The sequence below is a fragment of the Dermacentor variabilis genome, chromosome 8 (genome assembly GCF_050947875.1).
Source record: "Dermacentor variabilis isolate Ectoservices chromosome 8, ASM5094787v1, whole genome shotgun sequence".
Classification (NCBI taxonomy): domain Eukaryota; kingdom Metazoa; phylum Arthropoda; class Arachnida; order Ixodida; family Ixodidae; genus Dermacentor; species Dermacentor variabilis.
This window is the reverse complement of record NC_134575.1, coordinates 417377-433432: the sequence shown is the minus strand read 5'-3', so window position 1 is coordinate 433432 and position 16056 is coordinate 417377. Positions and strand designations below refer to the sequence as shown.

The 16056-nt window shown below is 47.3% G+C and overlaps 1 protein-coding gene across 8 annotated transcripts in view; it reads left to right on the top strand.

The window, feature by feature from the left end:
• LOC142589514 (sodium-independent sulfate anion transporter-like) overlaps positions 1-16056 on the top strand; it is a 562847-nt gene that overhangs the window by 248421 nt on the left and 298370 nt on the right. The gene's annotated exons all lie outside the window — the stretch shown is intronic.

Sequence of the window (16056 nt, the reverse complement as noted above, 5' to 3'; positions counted from 1 at the left end):
TCGATAGCGTCAATTTTTGGAACTGCATGATGAGCGCATAGACAGTTTTTATTTCTTGTAAGTGTTCACGCACATGTCTCCGGATGCAGGGTTTGGGGTAGGGGCTAGTTGGTATTCTATTGCAAACATCACTTACAGCGCTTGTCTTCGTCATTCTTTTGGTCGCTGCCTATGTACACGCTGTAAGGGATGATCCGGATGCAAATAAGGTAACATGCTGGTAAACAAAATGAAATAACATTAGAACATACTGATAAATATATAGAAGAGGGTCGCGCAATAGGAGCTTGCACAGCATATACAATAAATACTGAAGAAGCCTAAAAATTGTTTACCGAACAAATGTACATAGCTTATAGCATCTAGAAAGCAAGATGATCAAAGAATGTGATATTAGACAATACAAATTTTTATCAGGAAATACTAATAAATCTATGTAAAAGTAAAACATAATTATTACGAACATCTGGCAACATAGAACACAGCAGGGTTAATCCAAAACAAACTTTAATGAATGGTTTGAACGTAAGGAATTACTTGAATTATTTTATTGCAGCTGGTAAACTATATTCCACGGCTTCTCAAAATATTATTGGCGAGGCTTCAGCATTTTAGAGCGAAGTGGCGCGACAGTCATCATTAAGGAACTATATTATCTCCTGGGGCATCTTTGAAACACCGCACCGAGAGCGCGTAGCTCACCGCGTTTCCTGGATGTATTCAAAGCGTCCGAGTCTCCAACTTATCAACGCCTCGCCCCACTAGTTTTCCTCCGTCATAACGGGAAAACAATTAGCGTTCGTGGTCGCGCTAATGGCCTCTGTCATTTACGTGCTTAGCACTCGTAATGCGTTACATCATTCTAGCGGGTGTGGTAATAGCATGCAGTGAAACTCGCTTCACGCTCAGTTCAAATTATGACCAGGTCTGTGCAATTTTGCATTGTTATCCTTGACCACATCCACAGAGGCTGCTTAAGGGACAAGTGCAAAGGATTTCGGGCATTAGAAGAGAGAGAGATGACAGGTATGTTAACAGGAGACTCTACCTTGGGGCCAACTCTAGTTTATCTAATGAAATACACGTGAAATGCAGAAATGCTCTCACTAGACAACCGGTGGGCCGATTTGAATGAAATGTGTTGCATTTAAAGGGCCTTTCACCAGGCCCCTTAGCAAATTTTGGTTATATGCTGGAATTTGTTACGCCTCCTCTAGGAAGCGTCTTGTCTCAAAAATGTTTCATATCGGCTCTTAAATAGCAGAGGTAGAAATATTTCAGTGGCGCGAACCTATAATTTGAAAAGGCGAGCTCCACTGCATAACGAGACACTCTCTCGACTCGCCCCGCCTAGCCACCGCAAGCGGAATTCCTTCCCTGTGTTCTTACATACCGGACCCCGAGGATTGCGTGACGCAAACATCACGGGTTCCGCCTTACGTCACAGGTTCCGCGTTTTTTTTCTCCTCGCTCTCCTTTTTTTTTTCCGTCTCTGCACACCTTTGCTGACGGCGCTGCGCGCGAGCTGTTGTGATGTCTCGTTCCGCGCAATGCACGATTTTGCGCGTTGTGCAGAAGGACACATGACTAGCGGTATAATTCAGTGCTACACGAACCCTGAGGTAGAACAAGCGGATCGCAGAGCGTGATCACGGCGCAGGAACACGGTAGAAAATGGCATAGTTTCGGTACCTGCGTACGTGACTGCACGACCATGGGAACAAGCAGACGAAGCGGAATTACATCCTCTTGCGTCGGTGCGAAGTAAAACAAACAAACGCAAACATTCCGTTTGTATGTTTTAATATTTACCTAAACTTCAATTCATCAATTCAAGCAACAGATTTCACACAAATAACAGATATTGCCTAATAACAGATGTTGCCTTGAATAATTCTCGAAGTCACGTGTCACCACGAGCGACGTCACACTGCGGACACGAGTACGTAGGCGCAGAGACACAAGTACGTCACCGTCCGGCTTGGAGCGCGGTCGCCGCGTGGGAAAGGGACAACGGCGTTTGGATTAAAATTTCAGACCTTTCCGAGGCGCGTAGCGATGTAATTCTTTGCAAGCATGATCGTCAGCGTCCATTGTATGCTCTGCGCTTGTCAGCTCAATATGGCCAGACCTGGTGAGGGGCCTTTTAAGAAAAGGAGTGTAGCGACCGCGTCTGCTACGATTCCAAGTGGCGCCCACGGCTTGAACAACGCAGGGTCCTTAGATAAAACAAGTTCACAAGGCAGCGACACTCATTGTTCTTTGCGCCGTCCTCTTCCCTCGAGCGCTTATTCTCTCTTTTCTACTTCTTCCGAATCTGTGATTGGCGCAATGCTTGCACGTGATGTGCTAAACGGCTAGAGGTGGTATTTATTGGATTGCAAAAGGTTCAAAACTACTGCGCATGCGTGAATCATCTGGTCGGATTTTTGCCTGGAGAAAAGGCGTAGTCGTGGTCAAGACATGGGACGGCATTTTAGAGTGTGCTACGACAGCTGGCATAAAAAAGCACGCGGCCCTGTAATAATCAGCATGAGAAGCTCCTTCCACCTCTGTGGAAGTTACTGGCGCCTTGGACAATGAGGAACGCGAACACATCAAAATGTTTTCGTCCGCGTTTTGTTGCCTGCTACCGACGCCTGTAGCGAAGTGCCAGCATCGTCCGTCATTGCGCGACAATACGAAATGGGGCATTGTATATCTGACGTACGAATTATATTCCCCTTGTACAAGCCCCTGCGTTCACATACACCAGCCTTGGATATGCTTGGAAGACGAAGAAGACGAGTTCTTGATCAGCTGCTATTAGCGGCGAGAATTTGGAGTGGCGACCTGTCGCTAGTGACGTCACGGCCAGGACGCCGCTCGCTGCGGCTCGCTCGGTTGCCGCGCGCGCTCGTTTCCTTCGTGTATGCTTGGGGTATGGGTGGCTGGAGCCGTACTTGTTGAAGGATATGTCGGCTTCTTTCTGCTACCATGCCTGAACCACAGTTCTTTCTCCTAAAGCGCGAGAGTCGATAAAAGTTGCGGCTTGGATTTCGCAAGCGACGTAGCGTTGAAGGAGCCTACTGGTTTTACAATGCATATGTGCGCCGTGTCTGTCCATAGATTTTGCGCAAAAAGAATTTCTGCAAATTCAACACGCGAAGTTGTGTATGGTGCTTTGCTAAACACTTAACATTCCGTTAGTATTTAGCTATGAGAGACATAGCATTTTTATGCAAGAAAAATCTTGGTAATTGGCGTCAGCATGTTATCCGTGTTAGAAAGACACTGCCCAGCGAAACTGTCATCATGATTCTTATTACTCTGGTGAGTTCTAGTCAAATAAGGCCATTTATTAATGCGTAAAAGAAAGAGTCAGGCGTACATTTCTTATGAAAATGTTTGCTGCTATTTTCACCCCTCTCTGAAACAGGTCTCCAAAAAAGCAAATTGCTCATGACTGTAATGCCAGAACAGTTACCCACATTACAACCAAAACGGAGAATATGTTGCGTTTAATTGCTAGGGTGTCCAACCGAAAGAAGGGGTTAGGTGAAGACAACCGCCTTCGGATGTACAACGCGTTTCTCATGAGCCATATTAACGATGTGGCGTCAGCTCTAGTGTGGACAAAAACGGAAAAGACCAAATTAAATACACTCATGCGCAAGAGCATCAAGAAAGTGCTAGGCTTACCTATTGCCATGAGCTCCGACAGGCTAGATCAACTCGGTATGCACAATAGCATAGACGAGATCATAGAGGCACAGGTCACTGCCCAGGTGGTTAGGCTATCGTCGACCCCAGCTGGCAGGCGAATTCTCGACGAGGTTGGCATGGCTCCTAGGATAATGGAGGACCGGCGCATAACATCGACACGAGAAACGAGGGCGACCTACCTGGTGAGGCCCTTCCCGCGGAACGTACATCCACAGCATAACGAGGGTAGACGTAAAGCCCGTGCACGAGCCATATTGAAGAAAGTTAGAGATGACAGAGACTCCGCGGTCTTTGTCGATGCGGCGCAATACGGGAACAGGAGAGTGTTCGCGTTGTCAGTTTTAGACGGGCGGGGGGTGCTTCGCTCCTCGGCCTCGGTCAGAGCGGCCACCGGGAGTATAGCAGAAGAAATTGCGGTTGTGCAGGCCTTGTGTGACCCAGAGCGTTCTTACATTTACACCGACTCGAGAGACGCAATCAGAGCTTTCGAATCGGGTAACCTCGCACGAGAAGCGGTCTCTATTTTAGAGAAAAGGGCTTGCCCCGGTTTTTATTATATCATGTGGTTCCCTGCACACATGGGGACGAACGTTCCCGAGGGCTTCGTTAACCTCAATGAGCTTGCCCACGACCGTGCGTGAAAACTCAAGCGCCACGGTCTGGAGGCTGCGGAGGGGCAGGAAGGGACTCAGCAGAACGATCCACTCCTCATATTTATTGAAATTACTAAACATTACCAACTTGGTCGGAGAATTTATCCTCTGCCTCACCCGAAGCTCAGTAGAGGTCAGTCAGCTACACTTAGAATGCTGCAGACGGGATCTTTCCCGTCGCGGGGTTTCCTCAGTAGGATGTACCCTAGTTGTCCCGACTGCACTGAAACCTTTTGCTCAATGGCTCACATGCTCTGGCGGTGTCCCGCATTGCCTAACGACTTCCTCTCCGGCGAAGCAGAATGGGAGGAGGCCATCAGAAGCACGGTACTCCGAAAGCAAGCCCAGGCTATCCAGAGGGCCCAGGAAAGAGCGGAGCGTCACGGCGTTCTGTCCTTTACGTGGGCGCGGCCAGCGGCTACAGTGGCCTCCCGTTAGGAGGTCCTGACAGTAGCTCCTCAAGATTAAATAAAGTTGATAATAAATAACGATGAGTTAACAAGACAACAAGACACTGAACTATTTATATACGGTCCACGCAGTCCACGACTCACGCGAGTTGTCACAGCGCGCGTCTCCCTGGCGATACGATGAGTCTGAGTATCTTCGTAAGGTCACTCACAGGAAGTGACGTTGTCGGAGGCGTCGGCGCTTATAGACTTGAAGCGCCGTTTGTATGATTTTGTCATACAAACGGCCAGCAAACGGGCAGATTATGAACTGCTCGCGCGACAGCACGCTAGGCACAAGCGGTCAGCAACGCTGCACCGTGGCCACGACCCCAGCAGACGGTTTGTGCCGGAACCTTTTCACGTGGCTCACCCGAACTTGTCGCTCTCGACCAAGGCCGTCTGGTACCGCTGGGCTCGAACGCTCGTTTACCGCAGGAACAGCACCGACCCGTTTAGCCTGGTCTGCATCACAGCCCTGGCCGGACACAGGTTCGCCGTAGGACACGCCAGTCTCGTCCCGGCTGGTCTGGTAGCACCGGCTCGGTCTGTGTCGTGTCTAAGTTTGCACCCGTACACGCCCTGGCTAGCTTGGCAGCGCAAGCTCAGCCGTTTTCGTTCCTGCAACCTCGAGCACTCAAGCGCGCTCATCTCGAGCTCGCGTCTTCACTTCTTCGTCGTGGCTTCCGTTGGCTTATTCCAGGTTGCCATACTAGTTTCTTACTACAACCAGCAGGAAAGGAGTGGCGCTACCGTGAAAACTTGTTTTTCTAGGGACCTTAGAACAACGAAGGAAATAAAGATGCTACTGGGACGTAGGCGGCATAGGCTCTAGTGATCAACTCTTCAGCTTGTGTGTCGGTCGTTCTTTCTTTCGCGCTCCACAGTGGTGACCTAGGACTGAAACATGGCTGAGCCTAGCAACAATCCTGCACATCAGGCCCTCGCTGCGGGAAGCCTTTCTACCGAGTCAAGCCTTCGCTTCCCCGATATCGCTGAGGTGCGATTTCAGCTGCCACCTTTATGGACGCAGAATACCCAGGTGTTATTCCTATAAGCCGAAGCGGAATTCAGCCTGCACCGGATAACTTCGCAGACGACGCAGTAATAAAAATTGATCTCGTCACTATCACCTGAAGTAGTCAACGACCTCACCGTCGTCCTCACCCAGCCTTTGGGTGAAAACCCATATGAGCGCCTCAAGGTACGGTATGCCCTGACGCGTACCGTACCTTCGGATGCACTTGCCTGCAACAACTTTTGACCAGCGAAGAACTTGGTGAGAGACGCCCCTCCCAAATGCTGCACCGGAGGCGGCAGCTCTTGGGCGAAGGTAACGTCAACACCGACAGCGCTCTGTTCAAAGAACTTTGTCTGCAACGGCTTCGCCAACCTGTTCGCCTCGCCCTTACTGCCACTGATGCAATGACGCTAGACCGCCTTGCTGAGCTCGCAGATTAAGTCCACAAGGCTGCCACTCCTTCGGTTACAGTCGTCGCGCCTACGCCCGAGTCCTCAACGGTCGCCCAGCTAGAAGCACGAATTGAAGGCCTCACCGCTGTCATTGCTTCGCTTCACCAGGTCAGACGGCGCCAGAGCTCTTCAAGTCCGCTTGCTTCGTCGTCTTCTCGCGACCCGCTTGCAAGGACCCCGCAGTTCTGGCGAATCTGCTGGTGTCACCTGCGTGTCGCACGAGGTGCACGCCCTCTTGTATTTGGTTGGGAAACGACAGGAGGGGTCACTGACGGCCGCACGTGACCCCTCCCCTCGAGCTGGCCACCTGTTTACAATCACGCGCAAGATTGGGGGCATACGTACGTTTCCTTGTAGACACGGGTGCCCAGGTTAGCGTAGTGCCTCATCCCGATATGATCGCCATTCGAAGCCTTGCGGACGGCCTCTCCGCGCCGCTAACTCCTCTACCAAAGCGACATAACGGGCTTCGTTCACTTACCAATAATCTCGGATTACGCCGCAAGCTCCGCTAGATTTTTGACATCGCTGACGTCGCCCATCCCACCTACGGTTCGGATTTCCTGTCCTTTTACAACATTGACGTGGGTAGGACTACCTTGACCAACGGCTCATCGATGGCACTCGTCTATCGATCGTTTGACTCCTATCGAGAGTCGATTGCCCCAATGGCATACAAACAATTGTGCCGTCAAATCCTTATCAGATAATTTTGGCCGAGTTTCCCGAAATCACAACACCTTCCAATTTGAACCTCCTAACCGACGGTTACTCACCACATCATCACACGTGGCCCCCCAGTTTCTTCCTGTCCTCGCCGAGCGCCTCGCCGTCGCTAAAGGGGAGATTTAACACGTGCTGCAACTCTGCATTATTCGTCCTTAATCCAGTGCTTGTGCGTCGCCGCTGCATTTGGTACCAAACAAGAATCCGAATGATTGACGTCCTTGGCGAGACTACCGTGCTCTAAATGCTCAAACCGTGCATGGCAGTTACCCACTTCCCCATGTTCAAGATTTCACATCTAATATGGATGGGTTTCGTTTCACAACTGGTCCGAGGCGGTCTCCATCGTCGACATCACCGCAGAAACAATGGCATGCGCTTTCGTTTCTTCGTGGGTTTTACGTTTCGGCTGCCCATCCATTGTAACGACTGACCGTGGACGGCAGTTTGAGTCTGCATTATTTTCTGCACACACCCGCATTCCAGGTGGGAAGCACTGCCACACTACTGCTTACCATCCGTCCACTAACGGCAGGCATGGGCGAGGGTGTTCATCGGCAGCTCAAGACGGCCCTTACAGCATGTCGTGATCATGAGCACTGGCCCCACCGCTTGCCGTTTCGTAATGCTTGGCCTTCGGGCTGTCCTCCGCCGCGACCTTGGATGCTCTACGGCCGAATTGGTTTATGACGCCTCTCTATGTCTTCCTGGCAACTTTTTCACCACAGAAAAAACAGTTCCTCAACATCAACCCTATCTTCAACGCCTTCACGACTGCTTTCGCGACCAGCCCGTCCAACTTGTAGAGGTCAGCCAAGCAACACACTCGAACACCCGGACCTCGCGACCGTCATGTTTTTCATAGGCGAGACGGTATCCGGGCGCCCACTACACCGGCCTACGACGGACCCGTTCCGGTTCTGCGCCGTTCCACCAATTAGAGGCTTGATTGCGCAACATTTGGGAGATTAGAGGAAAGATTAGAGATCTTGGGCGAAGCCCCTACCAGGCTTGCTAACCTTGAGAAGTTTGCCAATGAAACTAAAACTGCAATGACAACTCTTGGTAAAAGAGTTGACTACTTGGACCTTAAATCAAATCCTGACAGTAACGCTCTCGTCAAACGAATTGACGACCTTGAAAATCGCTCGCGGAGAAATAACCTCATTATCAGAGGGATAAGGGAAGATGTGAATGAAACTGAAGAGGCATTACGTAAGAAGGTCAATGTTGATGTTTTTCATACAGTCTTAAAGCTAAAAATTGATTCAGTCGAACGGATTCATCGCTTAGGAAAGCGACAGGATGGTAAAGATCGGGCAATCATTTTGAGACTCTCAGATTTCCGTGACAAAACCAAAATCCTGCGAAACTGCTTTATGCTCCGGGGCAAGGACATCAGCATTAACGAAGACTTTTCTAAACGAATTGCCGAGATCCGCAAACAGCTATGGAACTCTAGTTCTGAGGAGAGGAAAAGGGGGATCAAGGTGAAACTTATGTTTGACAAGATGAAAATAAATGATGTGGTGTATGGCTGGAATGAGGCTACCAATTTGAGGTACATATGTAAGGCACCTTCCGAAAGAGATGACAAGCACGGTAACAACGACTGACGACGTCACAGTGCTTCTGAACAATTCAAGATAATAAACATAAATCTAAGAAGCATTTTAAATAAAATAACGGACATTGAGGCTCTAGTACTGGAACATGAACCCGATATTCTGGCAATTACCGAAACATGGCTCAAGAAAGACATACTAGATGCCGAAGTCACACCTCCAGGATACAAAATCGTGAGAAGAGACCGCGAAACGAGAGGAGGAGGAATTGCCTTGCTAATTAAAGAATGTATATTGTTCAGTGTTCTCCCGCATGTCATTGATGTCGAAGCTCTTTGGATTAAAACCAAACTTAATAATTGTACAGTATACCTTGGTGCTATATACAGACCACCAAACTCTCCAGTGAATGTGCTCATTAAACTGAGAAGCTTTATGGACGCACACCTAAAGCATGAAGACAATATTATTTTACTAGGAGACTTCAACCTTCCTGGAATTAATTGGTCGACCTTTTGTGCAGAGGGAAATGACGTCCCTAATTGTGAACAACTACTGGAGATCGCTTTCTGTAATGACTTATCTCAGATCGTCTCAGCTTGTACGCGCGTGGGTCCAACTACTTCCTCAATCCTTGATTTAATATTCTTATCTGGTTGGTTGCTCCCATTTCTTAACATGTGTGAAATTGTTGAAGGTCTCTCTGATCATAAAATGGTTATGATGTCACTAGATGTGTGTGCCAATCTCATGCGCGAGAACGAGAAACTCCTGATTCCAAACTTCAAAGCCGCCAATGACCTGGCAATACTGGAACATCTGGAGCAGTCATATTATTCTTTTTTGGAGTTGTGCAGATCATCTGGTACTACTGAGGAACTATGGAAATTTTTCCATGATATGACAACATTTTGCATACAACATTTCATTCCTGAACGTTCTAAACGTGTAGGAAAAAGAAACCCCTGGGTAACTCGGGAAATAATACACACAAAAAGAAAACTTAAACGTATGCGAAAGGCTTGCACCCTCCGTCCTAGTATCGAACAGAAACATGACATTCATCTTTTAGGTAAAAAGCTCCGGCATAACCTGAAGACGTCTAAAGATAACTTTTATAACTCAACACTGAAACGATTTCTCAAAGAAGCCCCAGATAAGTTTTGGAGGTACTTGAATCCAACGGCTAAGTCGTGTAGCATGCCCACAGACAAAAGTAGCCAGGACCAAGCGGAGGCATTTAACTCCTTCTTTTCCTCAGTTTTTACCATCGATGACGGTATTTTGCCTACCATCAATGATTATGCAGACAGACTTCCTATTCAGAATATCAAGATTACAGAAGAGGGCGTTTTCAATCTCTTACTTCACGTTAATATAAAAAAAAGTCCCGGTCCTGATGAAATCCCCAATGAATTCCTTTATAGATATGCCGAATGGACATCCAAGTTTTTAACACTAATTTTTCAATCATCCATTTCCAGTGGCTCGTTTCCCACTGCCTGGAAGCGCGCAAAAATTGTGCCCATACATAAAGGTGGCCCAACCTCTGGCACTAGCAACTACCGACCGATATCGCTCACGAGCACCTGTTCTAAAATGCTAGAACACATTGTGTCAAAGCATCTGCTCACCTATTTAGATGAACATAAATTACTTTTTCCAGGTCAACATGGCTTTCGCAAAGGTTTGTCCACCGTCACTCAGCTCATTGAGCTTGTGCATGACCTTTCTAGCACAATTAATGCCCGCGGCCAAACTGATATAATATTCTTAGACTTTGCAAAGGCCTTCGACAAGGTGTCCCACAAAAAGCTTTTACTTAAAATTAGTGTTACTTTCAAAAATTCTTCTCTTACGCGGTGGTTCACTTCCTACCTTGAACATAGAGAACAATATGTTCAATTGGGACATCAGCAATCTAGTTTATCTCCCGTGGTATCTGGGGTACCCCAGGGTAGTGTCTTAGGGCCCCTTTTATTCTTAGTTTTTATAAATGATCTGCCAAATGACATCACTACCCAAATAAGAATGTTTGCCGACGACTGCATATTGTACAAGAGAATAGAGTCACCAGGTGATCAGGCCGACCTTAAGCTTAACTTACAGAAAACTAAGGACTGGTGTGATCGGTGGCAAATGCAGCTTAACCCAACTAAATCGGTTTTTATGTCCATCTCTAGAAAAAAGAATATCTTAAATTTCTCATACAGTATCAACGGTCATGAGCTTGCTCGAGTTAAACAACATAAATACCTAGGTCTTATATTTACACCCGACATGCGTTGGAATCTTCATGTATATGAGCTTTACGCAAAAGCTAACAAAGTATTGTGGGGGCTGAGACGTAACCTGCACTGTGCCTCCCCTGAAATTAAAATTATAGCTTACAAAACCTTGCTAAGGCCTATAATTGAATACGCAAAAATAGTATGGGATCCCTACACCCAAAGTAACTGTCTAAAACTAGAGAAGGTCCAGCGTCTTACTTCTAGGTTTATATTTAATAAATACCGCCGTTTTCACTCTCCGACTGAATTGTGTAAACTTGCAAAGCTTCCACCTCTGCAAAAACGTACGGAGTATGAAAGGCTTAAATTCCTGTTCTTAGTAATTCATAACCATGTCAAAATAAGATACGACGAGTACTTCCAGATCAAGACACAGGAAACATCACGGCACAGACACAGCATGTATATACCTCCTCCCACAGTGCACAATGACTGCTTCAGGTATAGTTTTTTTCCCAGGGCAATTCAGCAGTGGAACTCTTTGCCTGACTCAATTGTCCAAATAAAATCACTTAATACATTCTTGGAAGCAATACATTGTCTTATGTACCCTGATACACCCTGATGTTCTGTAGTAATATTGTGACATAATAAGTCAAAATGTGCTCTGTATTTATATTGTTAATGTGTTTCATATCAGCAGTGCTACTTCATTTTTTTAATTTTTTTAGTGCATTGTTCAATCGCACTAATGTACTTCTGTTTATGTATGTTACATCCACTCCTGTAATAGCCCGTCATGGGCTGACAGTATCAATAAATAAATAAATAAATAAAACACACACAGAAGAGAAACACACACAGAACTACCGCTCTGTGGTGTGTGTTTCTCTTAACTAGTTGCAAGTAGCGCTCTGTGGTGTGTGTTTCTCTTCTGTGTGTGTCGTCCAAATGTTGCGCAATCAACCCTCTAATATGCTATACCAACACGCCCAGTCCTCAACCTTGGCACGTTCCACCAAGACTTTTGTCATTGCGCAGCACGGATGTGACGAGACAGTCGCTATAGACCGCCTCAAGCCGGCCTACGTGAAGACACCAGTCGCCCATCAGCACCTCCAGAACAAGGATTCCCCAGTGTATTACCTTCTCTTACAACCTCTGAACGTCCGCGTCGCATCCATTTCATGCTTGCGGTCTAGCTGGGGGGGGGGGGGGTGAGGAGGGCCTGTAGCGCCCGCACCTGCTAAAATGCCAGGTGGCACCCACAGCTAGAACAACAAGGATATAAAGATGGTAGTGGGGCGCGCTCTTCATCTTACGCTTCGGTAGTTCTTTCTTTCGCGCTCCACAGGACCTTAATTCTGTGCTTACGAAGCAGAATTTTGATTTAGAGCCCTGACTTTTCGCAGATATTACCGAAAATAGGCAGAGTAAAAAAGTCGCTGTTTCGCCCGAAAGGCGAAGCATCGATTGCGATAGCAAATCAGCGGATAACTATACGAAGTAAGAATAGTTGTTTTATTGGTCGCATAAAGTTGTAAACACAGGCGCACTCACTAAATTAAAAAGCATGCTGTCACGCGCGCGCAAGCACACATGAACACATCTGACTCGATGACCTCGGAAACTCGCTGTCAAAACGCTGGCGTGAGGAAGCGTGGAAGCAGCAGCGAGCGAATTGACCTTCGTGCTACGTCTCGCATCAACGCGAACTAAGGGGCAAAAACACAGCACGCGGCAGGACTCTCTCTAGGGTTGGGGTTGAGGATTGGGCGAGTTGGTATTGCATTCTAAAATTGGTACAGCGCAACACAGACAGAAGGACAGACGGACGGACAGACGGACGGACAGACGGACGGACGGACGGATGGACGGACGGACGGCCTATTGACGTACAGACGTATAGACGTACAGACAGACAGACAGATCGATAGATGGATGGATGGTGTATGATAGATAGATAGATAGATAGATAGATAGATAGATAGATAGATAGATAGATAGATAGATAGATAGATAGATAGATAGATAGATAGATAGATAGATAGATATCCTACGTTGCACTGTACCAGTTTTAGGACTCTCTCCCCGTCTCAGATGGCTTTCAAGATACAGCGCCCGGGTAGCACGCGCGGCCGCCTGGTCCTAAAATCCCTGAATAAAACTAAAAGGTAGCGATATACTTTATCTTGCTTCCGCCGCCGCTGCTGCGAGGAGCATGCGAGGAGGCAGGAGGGAAGGTCTGCGTCTCCCAATTGGTTGAGCGTCGTCACGTGGTATTTTTCGCGCCCTTTTCTCTTCTTCTTCTTTTCCGCGTCTCGGTGCACTCACCACCATGACAGTTGGCCGTCGAGTTTCCGCGGCGATTCTTTCGCAAGTTATATTGCATGTTTTGGCTAAGTTTCGTGGCTAACCGCGTCACTGAACAACTCACTTTTTGTTTTGTTTATGTTAGGGATTGATTTTAATAGAACTGGAGGTGCAAACGTGTACGAACGGAGCTTTTTTCTTTGTTTACTGGGTACGGAGCTCAGGCATGGGTAATAAGCTTATGCACGGGTGCTATTCTCGCTGCTCGTTCAGATTTGTTTTCCTGATCACGCTATCGTCAACAGGTGTATGAAGCTATGGAGTGCGTAGGCAGTGTTCTGTCATATATCGTGATAGAAACGTAACACGTGTTATTCCATGCTTTTGTTAGGCGCTGTAAATATATGTTGCGAGGACAAGCTGTTCACTACCAGCGCAAATGATTTTGACTATTGTGAAAAGGCTTTCTCCGCTTCGCCGACCCGGCAGGATAAAGTGGTGCATGAGTTTGTTGGCTCAAATTGACTTGGAACTGCTCAAAAGGGGGACGTGCTCATTTATGAAAACCATTTCCATGTATAACTTCCGTCCTTGCATACGCTTTGTTCACAAAGGAAGTACATTTTCCTCTGTGATGTTTGCGCTTGAGAGCCAACTGCACCAGTATGTCAAAAAAGCGTAGTCGACTTTTGGCGACTTTTTTGGCTACTTTTGGGAATTTTTCGGCTACTTTTTCTTCCGGAGACCTGGCAACCCTGCTGCGGGGACTCGACGGTACACTGTACTCGACGGATTGCAAGGCGTTCGCTTGAGCGCAACCTCTCCGGAAAATTTTCTTTCGCCCATGTAGGATGCCGAGCAGTATGCGTATGGTTCTTTGTGGACCAAGCGTCTCACGTTTTCTTTGATATTCTTTCAGTAGCCACATTACGTGCCCAAAGTAAGCATTCGATTGTGACCAACATGCTTTCCTTTGCGTTTTCTCATTTCCGTGACCCCGCCCCACAATAGAAAAGAAGACATTGTTGCGGGGCAGCAAATTGTCGCATGGCGAAAGTTCGATTTTGTTACCACTTCTTTTGCGGAAAGTAATGGGCCACGGGACGCTTCGGTTGCCGTATACTCGGTAGCAATTATATGGACACTCCGGGCGCATTACTGCCATCGCCGTCGCCGTCATGTTTCATATAAAGTCCAAGGGCGATAACATCCTGACCGCGCGCCGTGTGCTGTATGTGCGAGGGAAATTGTAGGGGTTGGGGTGGCATGGGTGAGCCGACGATGGTGGCTCATTATTGTGTGCTCAAGGGAGAAAAGCGGAGAGGAAGCGCGCCGCCTCCTGTGAGTGGAGGGAAGGGGGGCTGTGATCTGTGAATCTGTGGTTGCTCAACATGTTCTTAAGCAGCAGAAGCTTGATGTGGGCGAGTTGATTTTGCATACTTGAAGAAAAGAGCGCTACGAAGACGCGGACTAAAAGAGGAACATGTACAACGACAAAGCGCCTTGTCCGTCGTAAATGTTCCTCTTTTAGTCCGCATCTTCGTAGCGCACTCAACATGTTCATTTGCCTTGATTGGCGTATCATATACAGTGACTTTTTTTTTTAGATACGTAGATTTATTGGAGACTTGGGCGTATATTTAAACATCTTGTTGCGACGTTTTGTATATAAGTGCAGTGAACTTTGTTTCCAGTGACACTTTTTTGCCCTTTATCAAGCTGTATCTTCGCATTTGTATATTCCATTGTATTTTCGAATTTCTAATGTACGAGAGCGAGTCAAATGAAAGTGAGCCAACGAACCCCGCGCAGTAATGGTTCTGTTCGTTATCTGCGAAGCATGCGCGTAGCACACAGGCATCTCTCATATACAAGTGACACGTAGGTGTGAGGATAAATGTTCTTTAATGCTCTCATAGACTGAGTTGAACATGGTTGCGTGACATAATGGACGCTCCAATAGTTGAACAGCGTGATCTCGTCAGGTTTTTGGCAGCTGATGGTGTTTCCCAAAAAGAAATTAGTCAACGTATGGCTGCCGTGTACGTTGAACATTGCATTTCATTGGCCACTGTGAAGCGTTGGCGCAAACGGTTCAAAGAAGGACGTGGAAGTTGCAAAGACGATCGTAGACAGGGCCGAAGCCACCATGCAATCACCTCCAACACAATTTTAAAGGCTGATGAGCTGATTAGACAAAAGTGGAGGATAAGCATAGATGAATTGGCAGGGCGTGTGAACATCAGTCCCGGTTCGGTTCACACCATAATTCATGAACTTCTCGGTTATCGGCTCTTGTATGCGCAATGGATGTCCAATATTTTAAACCACCGCCACAAGACTGAGAGGTTCTGCACTGCCTTTACTCATTTAATCCGGTATCACAATTAGGGTGATGACTTTTTGTCTGCAATTCATGGTGCCGAATCCTGGTGCCACTACTACGAGCCTGACACACGACGGCAAAGCTTACAGTGGAAACATTGGAATTCACCAGCCCCAAAGAAAGCAATTCAAGGCCGTCATTTCTGCCAGAAAAGCGTTGTTGAATTTTTTTTTTTTTTATCGTCAGGGGCCATAACTTATGGAACTTGCTAAACCTGGAGGCACTATCAATCGTATCCGATATTGTGAAACGCCGGATCGGCTGCGTGTCGCAGTCAAAAACAAACGACGTAGAAAATTCAGGAATGGGGTCATCTTGCTCCACGACAATTCCCGTCCCCACTTCGCTGATGTGGTTAATGCAAAACTGGCAAAGTTCAAGTGGGAAACACTGCAACATCCACCATACTGCCCAGACCTGTCGGCTTGCGACTTCCACATTTTCGGGCAACTGAAGAAACAGCTCAAGAGAACCAGATTCGTGTCGGACGATGACGTGAACTAGTCAGTTACAGACTTTTTGAAGCAGCAACCGAAGAAGTTTTATGAGACGATA